Source organism: Pan paniscus, chromosome 19, assembly GCF_029289425.2.
Source record: "Pan paniscus chromosome 19, NHGRI_mPanPan1-v2.0_pri, whole genome shotgun sequence".
Classification (NCBI taxonomy): domain Eukaryota; kingdom Metazoa; phylum Chordata; class Mammalia; order Primates; family Hominidae; genus Pan; species Pan paniscus.
Genome location: NC_073268.2, coordinates 62869135 through 62883709, shown reverse-complemented (window position 1 = coordinate 62883709; position 14575 = coordinate 62869135). Strand labels below are relative to the sequence as shown.

Below are 14575 nucleotides of genomic sequence, written 5' to 3'. Positions count from 1 at the left end.
GTCATGTTCCCACCCACATCTCATCTTGAATTCCCATGGGTGGTGGAGGGGACCTGGTGGGAGGTAATTGAATCATGGGGTCAGATCTTTTCCATGCTGTTCTCATGATAGTGAATAAATCTCATGAGATCTGATGGTTTTACAAGGGGGAGTTTCCCTGAACAAGCTATCTCTTTGCCTGCTGCCATCCATGTAAGAGGTGACTTGCTCCTCCTTGCCTTCTGCCATGATTGTGATGCCTCCCCAGCCATGTGCAACTGTGAGTCCATTAAATCTCTTTTTCTTCCCATTCTCAGATGTGTCTTTATCAGCAGCATGAAAATGGACTAATACAGCAACCTTAATTCCCCTTTTTCATATAACCTAACAATTCACAGGGCCCAGGGATGAGGGCATGGACATTTTGGTGGGTAGGGAGCATTATTCTACCTACTCCATATGGGGAGAAAACAACAAATACCAATGTAGAGCATTCTTTAAAAATACTCATTTTGGCTTAGGAAACTTTGGTGCTCAACTAGTGATCTTCTGAACCCATGCTTTAATGAAAAATAGCATGGACTTTCCACTCCTTTAGGCCTGAGTTCGATCCTACCAAGTCTATGACTTGAGTGTGTGTGTTTAATTTCTCTGTACTTCAGCTTCCTCCTCCATAAAATGCAGATAATGATGCGGAACTAGATGAAATGTTTGGGGAACTAGATGAAATCAAATATGCTTTTAAAAAAACATTATAAATGCCTTTTTTTTTTTTTTTTTTTGCTTTCCTTACTTTCCTTACTTTCCTTTTCCTTTCCTTCCAGCCTGGAACCATTAACTGAATATACCAAGAATGCTCTTGAGTGAGGACCCATGCTGTCTTGGTCATGCTATGTCTCAGCTGCAGAAGTGACCTGGTGCTAGAAATCTCAAACTAGCATTCCACCGGGATGACAATCCATAATCTCCTCATGCTCCTTCTGCCCCATATTTCAGGTCTTGTTATCTCTGGGAGCGAGAGCCATTCAAGGTCTTCTTTTTGTCTTTCTTTTCTCACAGCTTACAATGACAAGGGCCAGGAAGCCAAGGAGAGGATATTTGGGGGTTGCTAAGTAGGAGCTGCCAGGACAGTGATCTCGGGGGCCTATCTGAATGATGGGAGGTATTGAAGAATTCCCAATAGACTGCATCCAGATCATGGCTACAGCAAGCTTTTCCCCATCCCTTTGAGCAACTTATATTCCTTTTTTTGTCTTTTTTTTAAAAAAATTTTATTTTAAGTTCTGGGATACATGTGAAGAATGTGCAAGTTTGTTACATAGGCATACATATGCCATGGTGGTTTGCTACACCTATCAACCCGTCATCTAGGCTTTAAGCCCTGCATGGATTAGGTATTTGTCCTAATGCTCCCTCTCCTCTTTCCCCCCACCCCCTGACAGGCCCCGGTGTGTGATGTTCCCCTCTCTGTGTCCATGTGTTCTCATCGTTCAACTCCCACTTCTTAGTGAGAACATGTGGTGTTTGGTTTTCTGTTCTGTGTTAGTTTGCTGAGAATGATGGTTTCCAGCTTCATCCATGTCCCTACGAAGGACATGAACTCATTCTTTTTCATGGCTGCATAGTATTCCATGGTGTATATGTGACACATTTTCTTTATCCAGTCTATCACTGATGGGCATTTGGGTTGGTTCCAAGTCTTTGTTATTGTAAATGAGCAACTTACATTTCTTTAAAGTGTTGGTGAGCTCTGCACATCTGTAACCACAGCCACGGGCTTCTGATGAGAACTTCTTATTTTACTTTATGTTTGAAGGAGCTTGGCTGCCTTTGACCTCACCACCCTAGGAATTGGAATGGAATGAGTGAAGGAGTTCCTATGTTGGTTTGTGGCGGGAAGATAGTCCAGTTGGATTTAAATGGTATCATTATGGAAATGCAACCAGTGCAGGTATCAAAGCCTTTGCAAAACATTCTAGAAGGTTACTCATGTTTTAGCTGAAAAAGCAGTCTGCTGATTATAAAATATGGCTCCTCAGCTTTCCTTTCAGTTTTAGACAGTTACCATACCTCATTGGCAGCTCACAATGCATCTTCACAGATATGAGCACTTTTCTTGGTGCACGGGTTCCTAGCAGAGTCTCAGAGTCAGACAGGCCAGTGTTGAAATCCCAGTTCTCCTGAAACTAGCAGTCACTTAATCTTTCTGAGTTTCAGTTCTCCTAACTGTAAAATGGTGGCACTAATAACTATTTCCTTGAATTGTTGTGCTTATTAAATGCTCCTAGCATGGCACCAAGCCCTCATTAAGCACTTGGAAACTAATATCCATTTCTTCTTTTTTGGGTTCTCTGCATATAATGTTTATATACATCTTAATTAAAACTGCTTCTTTCCTTAAAAAATCTAATATTCATATATAGAAGTGTATTCACAGAAAAGGATGCAGCTACCTTTCCTTCTCTGGGCACAGTAGACATTTGCCTTCCCAGATTTGGAAATGAAGGAAGCAAGATTGCCTTTTGGGGAATTAGGCACAGTGCATCACAGTACAGATATGTGAACTCAGCTGAAGGAGGAGGCACAGCTCTCAGGTAGACAAGCCCCCACAGCCACCAGATTGAATATATTTCCATCAAGAAAGGATGTGTCCATCAGAGGAAGGACTTGTCAGAGGCAAATATCAGCAGGATCCATCCTAGGATATTCCACTTAACCAGTGACTGGAAGAGTTCTGGTTTTGTCAGGGCAGAGGTGGAGCCCACATATTTTAAGCGACTCTGGTCTCACTGGCAAGACCGTCCTCCTTGCGGAATGAAAACACTGAGGTATCTCAGCTGGATGCCTGAAGCACTGGATTATTGAACTTCCCTCTTTCTGAATTCAGGCTCACCAGAAACTTTCAGTCTATGATTTGGCTTCTCCTTGGAGTCTGTCTATGGGGAGACTTTGGGCTCATTCTATGGAATCTGAGTTTTTAGGTCTCCGTGCCAGTAATTTCTCACAGTAAATGAAGGCATTGGCATTCTGGTTTTATCTGCCAGTGTTCTGTGCTTGGTTAAAGTGTCTCTATTGAGAGATGGATCCCTTTTCAGATTCTGTAGCATCCAAGTAGCAGATCTAGGATGATGGAAAATTCCCCAAAGTAAGCCGTATTAGTTTATGAGACATCTTGGAAGATAGTCTGCTGGCCTTTCGTCTTGGTGATAACCATCTGGCATTTCAGAAGAAGAACATTTCCAACTTTGATACTAACCATACACCCCCTCCCCACTCCATCTCACTCAGTAACAGCCCATGGTGTTGGTGTCACATGCTAGAAAGATTCTGGAATTTGGAACCAAACAGACCTGGGCTTGATTCTGTCTCTGCTGCCTTCTGACTATATAATACTGGGCATGTAATGTAATGTTTCTGAACATCGGTTTCTCCATCTGTAAAATGAGATTCCTCATAGGGATGTTGCAAGGATGAAAGTGACGCAGCTCAACGAAATGTAGCTATGATTATCACGTACATTGGCAATGACTCATTGATGTAGAATGATGGTCAAGTGTGGATCTTTCATTCTAATACGTACAGTGAATCTGTTATATGCAATGGCGCCTGACGAGTTTTCAGTGATATGCCATCGTCATGGCCTTTCCTGGGGTGGACTTCTCCTTAAGGAAGGCTAATGGATTTCTGCACCTAAGAGCTCAAGGACCTTGCTGAGTTTTTATTTTCCCCACAAACTAACAAAGTTGCAATACCTCAGTCTGGCTTCACTGTTCCAGGCATTGGTAAAATTAGGTTGTCTCTCCTCTCCAGGCAAAACTGTGCTTTGATTCTTTTGATTATAAGGGGAGAGCATTTTAGCACACCCAGAGATTAAAACAATCACAGTTTCCCTCTCAGCAAAGTTCTGGCTGCATTGCTGAGCAATAGCCAGGTGGCCTGCTTTGCTTCCATCCTTCTGTGCATTCTTTTTACAAGGTCTGAACAGGCTGGAGCTTCCCCAAATGCTTTGTGATGGGAATGGGTGTGGAGGGCCTTCACCTATGGCCTCAAGTTGAGCCCCTGAAAGTATAAAGAGGCAACAATTTTGGCAAAGCAAGTTTGTTTTAAAGGTATAAGCATATATATGTCAGTGTTTTGGTCTTCCTTAAAGTAGACATTACTGCTTCATGGTACCATTCGATCAGAACTTCGGCAACTGGTTCGTTAAATGAGAACACTCTTTTTTGTATCTGCCCATTTCTACCTGATCTCTGTCCCTGGAAAACATTTTGGGTGAATGCAGTCGCTTTTGTGGTCACTCTTAGACAATAACGACAAATTTGATATAATAATGTTACTTGGCTACTTCTAGGTAAGAGAAAATCTAGTCCAGTCTAATATACAAACTCCAGACCCTCCTTCCACCACTTGGCCGATTTCAGGTTTAGAAGTCATAGTGGGGGAAATAGTTGTGATTGCTTCTCCACCCATTTCCTTCTTACCTACCCTAACACCTCAGCAGACATTTTAGGACCCTCTTGTGTTGGGGTCGTAGGTGGGGAGGAGAGAGGAGAGGAAGGACAGAAGAGGCTTCCTGCACCCGCCTGTAACCTGTCTGTGGCAGTAAGCACATGTCTCTCTCTCTCTCTATGTGGCACTTTGTGAATTCCTCCATGAGCCCTCTGACTGCAGCCCCTAAAGCTGAGGAAGCCACCACACGTTGGCTGCCTTTGACTTTTTTCTCTTGACAGCTGTGCACCCAATGGCACGCCCACAGCTCCTTCTGCTGAGATTGCCTCACTGCTGGCAGGAAGCCCACATGGGCAAGCTTCTTTTCTTCCTCTTCATTAAAAAAAAAACACTTAAGTGGTAACCTGATTATAAAAGCAACACACGTGACAACAGAATATTTCTAAAAATAAGAGAGCAGAAGATAATTAGTCAAATTCCCACCACCTACATCCCAAATGCCCATCAGCGGATGAATGAAGAAACAAATCGTTGTACATTCCCATGCTGGAGTACCACTCAGCGATAAAAAGGAGTGAACTATTGATACGACAACATGGTTGCATCTAAAAATAATCACGCTGAGTGAAAGAAGGCGGACAAAAAAAAGCATGCATACTGTCTGATTCCATTTCTATAAAATGCTCAAAAATATGCACTGATTTACAGTGACAGAGAGCAGAGCGGTGATTGCTTTTTAATGAGGCAAAGGGAAGGGTGGGAGGGATGGATGCTAAAGGACTAGAAGGACGTTTCTGGGGGTGATGGATGAGTTCCTTATCTTGATTATGGAGACAGTTTTGTGCATGTATCAAATTGCATCCTTTAAGTACGTGCAGTTCTTTGTAAATCTATTATGTCTCAATAAAACTATTTAAACATTTTTACTGTTGGGCATATTCAGACAGGGTCTTTTTCTTTCTTTCTTTTTATTTTTTATTTTACTTTAAGTTCCAGGACACATGTGCAGGACATGCAGGCTTGTTACATAGGTATACGTGTGCCACGGTGGTTTGCTGCCTCTATTGACCCATCCTCTATGTTCCCTCCCCTTGCCCCTCACCCCCCAACAGGCCCTGGTGTGTGTTGTTCCCCTCCCTGTGTCCATGTGTTCTCATTGTTCAACCCCCACTTATGAGTGAGAACATGTGGTGTTTGGCTTTCTGTTCCTGTGTTAGTTTGCTGAGAATGATGGCTTCCAGCCTCATCCATGTCCCTGCAAAGGACATGGTCTCATTCCTTTTTATGGCCGCATAGTATTCCATGGTGTATATGTCGGACAGGGTCTTTTTCTAGAAGGGCCATGGCTGGTTCTTTCCTGGACCACCCATCACAGGCTCCTTCCCCCACGCTCAGTGTAAGTGCAGCTTGCATCTTTGGCAGCCTCTGTATTCAGCTGTTGCCTATTACCTGTAGACTCTTTAGGAATGAGCCTGGCTGCCACCCAGGCTTCAGGGAGCCTCGATAGTTCTCCTTAAGTCCTGTCCTTTCTCTGACCTGAGGTGTTGGACCCGAAGCTTGCTCTCACACATGTGTGGAGAGCAACCCATACAAAACACCAATATCTCTCTTCAAAGATCTAATCCTTTGCATCTCTTTAACCTCCTGTGAGTCTCGGCTTTTTCCTCCATAGCCTGGAGACGGGTGCACATCTATTGAAAGCAGCAGTAGCTTTTGGCAATGCCCTTCGCCAAGCCTACACATGTGGTTCAGCATTTCAGTGGGCGTCTACTTGGCACTCATTGTTTTTAGCTTTGGGGTGACAGCTGAAACTCTGAGATGACAAAAAGTCTCATTTTAATGACCTGTTTCACTTCCCTTTGGTTCACTGGGATACAAAGAGATGAATTTTTCCCAATATATTTTTAGAGGCATATTTATCATAAGAGCAGGCCAGCAGCCTCTCTGAGTGCTGAGGCCCTAATAGGGACTTGCAGTTATTGTATACCTACACCCCCCAAAGATGCAGAGTGGACCTTTTGGTCCCTCTCCTCCCTTTGTCTAAGGACATCAGATAGTGATCATAAATATTCATCCCATCTATTTCCTGATGCTGGGAAGGGAAAATATTGCAAACACCACGAGCACTTGTTGAAGACACACATACGCCAGGCACTGTACCCAGAACTGACTCTACAGAGGTGATGGACAGGTCCTGCCCACGTGGATCCCCCAGTCTAGCAGACTGGACAACAGGATGGTGGCCTGGAGAAGAGGGTGAACATAAACTGGTGGACAAAGGGCCACATGGTTCGCCTCCAGAGATCTTCTTTAGAAAGGAGTCAAAGGGCCGGGTGCGGCGGCTCATGCCTGTAATCCCAGCACTTTGGGAGGCCGAGGTGGGTGGATCATGAGGTCAAGAGTTTGAGACCAGCCTGACCAACATGGTGAAACCCCGTCTCTGCTAAAAATACAAAAATTAGCCGGGTGTGGTGGTGCACACCTGTAATCTCAGGTATTCAGGAGACTGAGGCAGGAGAATCACTTGAACCTGGGAGGTGGAGGTTGCAGTGAGCTGAGATTGCGCCACTGCACTCTAGCCTGGGCAACAGAGTGAGACTCTGTCTCAAAAGAAAAGAAAAGAAAAGAAAAGAGTCAAGGGTGAGCAGTGCAAGGCTGAACAGCTTTCCATATTAGCCAAATACACCACCTCCGTCAGGATCCTCCCTCATAGAGGTCACCAGCACAGGAATGAGTCAGAACATTGTCACGTGAGCAATGGGAGCAGAATCTCCCCTCCTCGTGTCCTTGCTGCTGGGCCACAGGCCAGTGTAGGCCTCTAAAGGGTTTAGAGTCACACAGGATGATGAAGGGGACAAATCAAGAAGAAAAGAAAAAAGGGAGCTTGCCAGGCACCTTCTTCTGCACCTCCAATTCCAAATGCACTCAGTGGATGCGTGGGAAGTGCTGAATCACATATGAAAGCAAAGCTTTAAACAGGATAGACCAAGCTTTAACAACAACAACACAAAAGCTTGAATGTCTACGAAGTTGGATCTGCATCTCATGGAGAGCCCAGGAGGTTTTTGCAGAGTACAGCTGGTAATAAAAATATGGAGGATCTAGGCCAGGTGCAGTGGCTCACGCCTGTAATCCCAGCACTTTGGGAAGCCAAGGCAGGCTGATTGCTTGAGCTCAGGAGTTAGAGACTAGCCGGAGCAACATGGGGAAAACCTGTCTCTACAAAATACAAAAAATTTAGCAGGGCGTGGTGGTGAGCACCTGTAGACCCAGCTACTTGGGAGGCCACTTGCTTGAGGCCAAGAAGTTGAGGCTGCAGTGAGCCATGATCGTGCCATGCATTTCAGCCTGGGTGACAGAAGACAGAAAAAGACCATGTCTTAAAAAAAAAGAGGAAGATTTACCATGCCTCAGAGACTAAGTGCCTTACATTGTAATATAAAGTCTTTGAATCCTCACAATGACCCCAGGAGGTAGGTGCTGTTATTAACATCGTCCTTTCCACCATGAGGCTAATAAGACACAGAGAGATTAAGTGTCTTGTCCAAGGTCATAGAGCTAGAACCTTGACTCCAGAAACAGCATCTGCAACCCCCAACCCCCCACCCCCGCGGCCTTTTGCCTATTCTGCAATCTCAAGAAATTTCCTTTCCTTCTTTGAGGCCAGGAGCTCTCCAAGGTTCTGGAGAGAGGCCCAGAAGCAGCGTAGAGAGGCAGCCCCGCCAGACCCTGCAAGACCATAGTAAGGACCAGGATTTTATTTTGAGAATTAAGGGAAACCACAGGCGTCTAAATGAATCACTGCTGCTTCCGCGCTGTCATAGCCAGCACTCCGGCTGTGTCTCTATTTAGCACTTGAGAGCTGGCTGTTTACGTGCCTACTTCTCCTTCTGGACTGGAAATGTCTTAGAGCAGGGACTGCATCTTAGCCATTTTTATATCTTCTTCACGCTGTCCCAGTTACCAGCACAGTGCTGGCATATATTAAACATTTAGTACCTGTTTATTGAATGAAATTAAAGTAGAAATGGATTCTTAATTATCTTTGAAAAATCTCATTTTCCGGCAGCCCAATTAATTTCAAAGAGACTCAGGAATTTCTACAGTATCATGGCAATAACAATGGTAATGTTCATTGCGGTTACTAAGCTCTCAGTGTTACATGCTGGGATTTGGGCAAAACACTTTATATCACCCTTAGTATATTGAGAGAGAGGAACTCTAGGTCCTCCCAGTCACTGGTAGTCCTTTCCCAAGCAGAAGACTCACCTGGGCGAGCTTGTAAATCCCAGAGGTTAAGGAGAATACGATTTCACAGGAGTGGCCACTAGGTGGTGGTGTGACACCATCATCACCTCGCCGTGGGCTAGTGGGCAACTTGGACCGATTGCGTGGGGCCGGTGGAGTGGCTGGGGGCCTCTTGGGAATCAAGATGGCCAAGATGGGGGTCTGTGCACCAAACTCTGTAGTTGGAGTTGAGGGCTTTCCAGTTTATGCTGCCCATGAGCAGATGAATGGAGAGGACTCTTACTAAGCCAGGGTGCATTTTCTTCTTGTTGAAATCTGAAAATTATTCACTTCATTTCAACTCAGTTGAACAAGACATTATTGAGTCTCAGCTCTCACTAACACCCCCTCTGTCTTCACACCCTCTATTTTAGACTGGATTGGGGTGTGGGGACAGGAAGGCCACCAGTCCCAGTTCTCACATTTATGAAGAACATGATTAGGCATTTAATGTTGCATTCAAATAAGGCCACGCATACGATCATTATATCCCTCCCAATGTTAAAACAGTTTATTCGTTCTTACGAATAATGGTATACGTAAGTTGTATCATTATTTTTGTGCTCTTTTTTAGCATACCTTCGTTTTAAAAATATGTCAGCATCTTTAGATATTGGAAGTATTTAGGACTCCTTTCTCAATTTTTGAAGAGCTACCTGTTTGAAGAGCAACTAAAATGCTTGCAGTCCCATCAAAATAACTAACCGACCACGCTTTCTCTGATTTTATTGTTTTTGCGCTTGCTAATTTCCACTTCTGGAACAGTTTCTTCTCCATCTTAAGTTGATCTATTCCTGCCTATTCTTCAGATTTTAGATTGGACATCACCTCCTGTGCAAAACAAGAGCTTGTTAGGTGCTTGCTTTTACCCCATTGTTATTCTTTCTACTATGCTGTAATTCACGAATCCTTCTCCGTATCCCCTAAAAGATCAGGGGTTCTCAACTTGGGGTATTTGGACCTTTAGGCTATCCATGATATGCCCTCAAAAATTTTGTATTATTTACTTACTGCCACAATAATACAGAATAAGAGCAACCACAAAACCTCAGTGGCCCATAGTAAGTGAATATTTGTTATGTGTCTAGAGTCAGCTGGAATTCAGCCAGGCAGGGGTCCTGCCACTCTTGGATGGGCTTGTTTACACATCTGGGATTACCTGACTGCTGGCTGATGGAGATTGGCCCTTGCTGTGGCAACTGAGCCGTGTTCCACATGCTTCCCATCTCCCTTCTGGACTAGAAGGCTAACCCAGGAGGTCCTTCTCATAATGGTGGTGGAAATGCAAAAGATCAGGCCCCAAAATGCAAGCCTGTTTCATCAGCTTCTGCATTGTTCATTCCCACTAACATCCCTTTGACCAAAGCAAGTTACATGGATGAGCTCAAAGTCAAGTGGTGGGGAAGGCCCCCCTACTCACAGAGGGAAGGTTGGCCATGCTGCGTGGCCAAGGGCATCATTCAGAAAAGAGAGAAGAATTAGGGCCATTGCTGCTATCTACCATGGATTGTATGCCAAAATACTGTATATTTTCTGGAAAGATGATCTAAGGCTTTTACCAATTTCTTACTGGGACCCATATCTGCAAAAGTTCAAGAACCTCTGATATAGACCCAACTTTGAGTTTAGGGACTATATTTTCTTTATTTATATATCTTCAAAACCTAAAATATAGGGCCTTGATCATAACAGGCACTCAATAAATGTATGTAGAATGAATGAGTGCCTTTTGTATGCAGGCCATATACAGTATTAGGTTCTGGGGATACAGAATTTAGCCAACCAAGGACCCTATTCTCAAGGAGCTTCTACTATGTGTGCTCTCTGAGAGAGCTGTTTTTGAGGGGTTGGAGTCAGGAGGCAGGTGGACATCCTTCCGCCTCAGCCAGTATGTGTTTGCATCATTATGATGCCTTGAGGGTGAAATTCAAGAAAGAACAAGTTCAGGGGAAACATAATAAACAAAGATGCTCAACTTCTGGGGTCCCAAATGTGAATTATCCTGCAGAAACCATATGCTGTGCAAGTAAACATATATGTGGGCATAAAAAAAAGAAGTGGAGACCTCATATTTATTGGTGTCACAAAGTGAATAATGCATTTTCTTAGCAGCTAGTTCCAGAATCCCGGTCCAACAAGGAGATTGCCTCTGTCCAAGAAAATATCTTGATAAGCTCCTCAGGGCAGAAGGTGAGAGACCCTGAAGGCATGGGTGTCCAGTGAAATGAATTGTTTATTTTTTCCTCACAATGCAGGAAAGAGACAAAGGAGATAGAAGAAGTGGAATAAGGGGAAAGATAAGAACTGGAAAGCTGAACCATAGCCCAGACCCAAGCAGGAGAAAGAGCAAGAAATGCCTATGAGAAAGCCGGAAAGAAACCCCTGGAATTTGGAAGAAAATGTCTAAAAGGTTGTTTTCAGGAGATGGCTGGAAGGTGTTCTCTGGGACCCTCCCTCATGACTCCTAAGTAACCACACTTGCAAATGCATCTTGCATTTTGTTTCCTCCAGCTTTGTTTTGGTTTTGCTATCATGGAACTGAGAAAAAGACTGAGTTACTCATCAGGATTGGTGTGGTCCCAAAGAGATATCACTTGGTAAATGTAGTAACAGATTTAGTAGCAGGACCCTGGAGATGGAGGTTTCTAGGCTTGTGCTTCTGAAGTCTTAGGGACCTGGGGAAGGGTCTGGAAGCTCAGAGACTGTGGAACCATGGGATATCAGGGCATCTGTGTCTGGCACTTGCTCTATGACACTTTCTACTTGTAACGTTGGGCTGGTTTCTTAAATGTTCTGCTTCTGTTTTCTCACCTCTAGACTGAGGATAATAGTGTCTTCTTCCTGGGGTCTTGGGGAGCTATCTAATGAGAAATGGAGACATCATACAAGACATAGCACCTGGCACACACACTTATACATGTTAGCTCTCATTATTTTAGATGTCACTGGGTTGTTATTATTATTTCTTTTGTTGTTCCCAGTAGCTGACATTTGGGTAGCATTGGCCTGGTGGACTGGAAGCAACACAGGACTGAGGGTCAGAAAACCAGTCTGGTCTTTGCTTCTCCCCTAAACAGCCATGCGACCTTGAGGAAGTCACTTTGCCCTTCCAGGCTTCAGGCTTCCTCTTCCTCCTCTAACTGAAGAAATTCGACAAGACTTTCTCTGAGGGTTGTTTTTTCCCCTCAACCTGTAGGAGGCACCATGGCCCTGCAGCTCCCAGCCTCACAAAGCCTGTTTTGACATTGGAGGAAGCAGCCCAGTTGCAGTCCACGGTCCACTCCGAAATCCATTTTCCCCACTCAGCATAACACTGAAATGAGACTGACTTGGTGTGTTTGTTTACACCCCTTGGGAAGTTATTTCCCTTTTCACTTAATTACCTGATATCCAGACATTGCTGTGCAAAATTTGCCTCAAATACATTTTGTAAAGTCATGTAGACTTGCTCCTCTGGTGCTTTGATTAAAATGTGCAATCTTCCCCAGGCTTCAGCACCTCATTAAATAATTGCACCTCCAGTGAGAAAGTAAACAGCACACTCCGGGGGCACAGAGAACAAGATAAACGTGGTGCACATCCAGCAGCTATTTTATACTCCATCCCCCGGGGAAACACATAACTTTTGGCTTAAGGGCTGGACGGATACTGGCTTTAAGTTGCTTTCTTTTTGCAATCTTTTTGGGAAGGAGTATGATCTAGAAGCAGAGCAGAATCTCCTCTCCCCGCCCTTTCCCAGCTCAGTGTCTGCTTAACTTGGGCTCAGCCCCGGCGGAAGGACCAAGGGTTGGTTGTTCACTGGGAACCTGGCTCATCCCCTAGCAGCAACTTTGCATGCAAAGTACCAGGGGCGGGGGCTGGATACAGAGCACATTTCCTAGAGGGTGTTGCAGTGCTGTTGAGGGATTGGCAACTTTGAATCAAGTCCCACCTTTCTCATTAATTCTTGATGTTGACCTTGAGCATTTCACTTTACCTTTTCTGACCTTCATTTTCCCCCTGCCTGTTCTATAAAATGAATCTGGGATACGACTATAGAGGGAGTGGCTGAGTTAGGATGGAGGAAAAAAATCAGTGGAAAAGATGAGGTCAAGGAACTGACTCAAAAAGCCTATGATGACAGGTGATGATAATGACCAACTGCACAAGGAGCCACCTTTGGGCTCCAGGATAGGAAGCTTGATTCAAGATGATGTCCTAACCACCATGGTCCCAAAAAAGGCTGAAGGATGCTGGTTGGTGAGGGTGTTGGTGGAAAGTTCTTTTCCATGGCATTACAACTCCAAGGTATGGGAATTGAGGATCTAACCACCAGGCTGGCATAGATTCTTCTTGAATTTGTCTTCTTGTTCCACAGGGAATGGCAAGGAACCTGAGGAACCAGCGTGAGGAAAACCTGGATGATCTGATGTCTTCCTCACTTTATCCCTACCTGTCCACACCTCCATCCATCCACCCATCCATCACTGATCAAGCTCTCACTATGTCTATAGTGTAGAAGGTGCCACCAAATGCAATGGAACCTCTTGTCTCATGTGTCTACTTGCATCTTTAAGTTGATACACGGAAGGCACAGTCCAAGCACAGGATACTGGAAGCTATGGAGGTACAGTGGCCTCTGAGCAAACTGAAAACTCTCTATCACTAAAGGGTTGGACATACAGGGTATCTCCTCTGCTCTGCCACCTACCTTGAGGATGCTTTACATGTGGCTAAAAGTGGAGGCAGAGATATTTGGATAAATAAATGCTAGAGAATTGGAAATTCCTAGGACAAGTCAATTTGGATATGTCTATGTCATCCTTTTTTTTCTAAGAGACACGTAACTCTGATCCTTAAGGAGTTAGAGAGTTCCCATAGCTTAGGGTCTGGAAGTCATATTCCTTTTCATGTAACATCCTTGAATATGCTACTCGTATACCCTAAATTTACTCTGTAATTCTTTTTTTTTTTTATTTGAGAGGGAGTCTCACTCTGCTGCCTATCCTGAAGTGCAGTGGTGTGATCTTCACTCACTGCAACCTCCTCCACCCAGGTTCAAGCGATTTTCCCACCTCAGGCTCCTGAGTACCTGGGATTACAGGCACATGCCACCACACCCGGCTAATTTTTGTGTTTCTAGTAGAAGCGGGGTTTCACCATGTTGGCCAGGCTGGTCTCGAACTCCTGACCTCAGGTAACCCACCCGCCTTAGCCTCCCAAAGTGTTGGGATTTCAGGCATGAGCCACCATGCCTGGCCTATAATTATTCTTCACAACATATTTCAGCAATAGGATTAATTATATGTGTCATTAATTATTCAATGTTTGTCTGTCTTACTAAAGTGTGAGCTCCGAAAGGACAGGAGCTTACCACAAATAGCTACAAATTACCTATACACATCCTAGGTACTGTTTTAAGCCCTTCAGATACAACCTGCTCACCCAGAACTCCCATTCTGGTTCCAGGATGGGGACAAAGGGAATTGCTACCTAACACAGCTGTCAGAAAAAGTCTCTCAAATCAGGTTGCATGAAAATGGAGACTGAAAGCAGTGAAGGACCATATTATGAAGCTCTCTGGGAGGAGGGGCATTTAAAGAAGAGAAAATGGAAAGTGCAAAGGTTTTGAGGGCTGGAACATGTTTGGTATGTTCAAGGAACAGCAAGAAGACCAATGCAACTGTTGCAGAATAATCCCATGTGAGAGTGGTGGAAGATGAAATCAGAGAGGTAGCAGGTGGCCCTAGCTTTTACTCTGAGTGCGACGGGAAGCTGTTTTTGAGCAAGGGGAGAAAGACAGAAAGAGAGAGAGAGAGACAGAGAGAGAGAGAGAGAGAGAGAATTGGGAGGTATGTGAATGGGAGGTATGTGACTCAGG

At 44.5% G+C, this 14575-nt stretch overlaps 1 protein-coding gene across 3 annotated transcripts in view; it reads left to right on the top strand.

Moving 5' to 3' along the window:
• The window catches only part of LOC134729455 (uncharacterized), a 151353-nt gene extending 137303 nt beyond the window's left edge, over positions 1 to 14050 (top strand). For all 3 annotated transcript variants that reach the window (XR_010110555.1, XR_010110557.1, XR_010110552.1), the window contains one exon: positions 13073 to 14050. The gene's annotated coding sequence lies outside the window, so the exon portion shown is untranslated. The remainder of the gene's footprint in view (positions 1 to 13072) is intronic.
• The last annotated feature ends 525 nt before the right edge of the window (positions 14051 to 14575 follow it).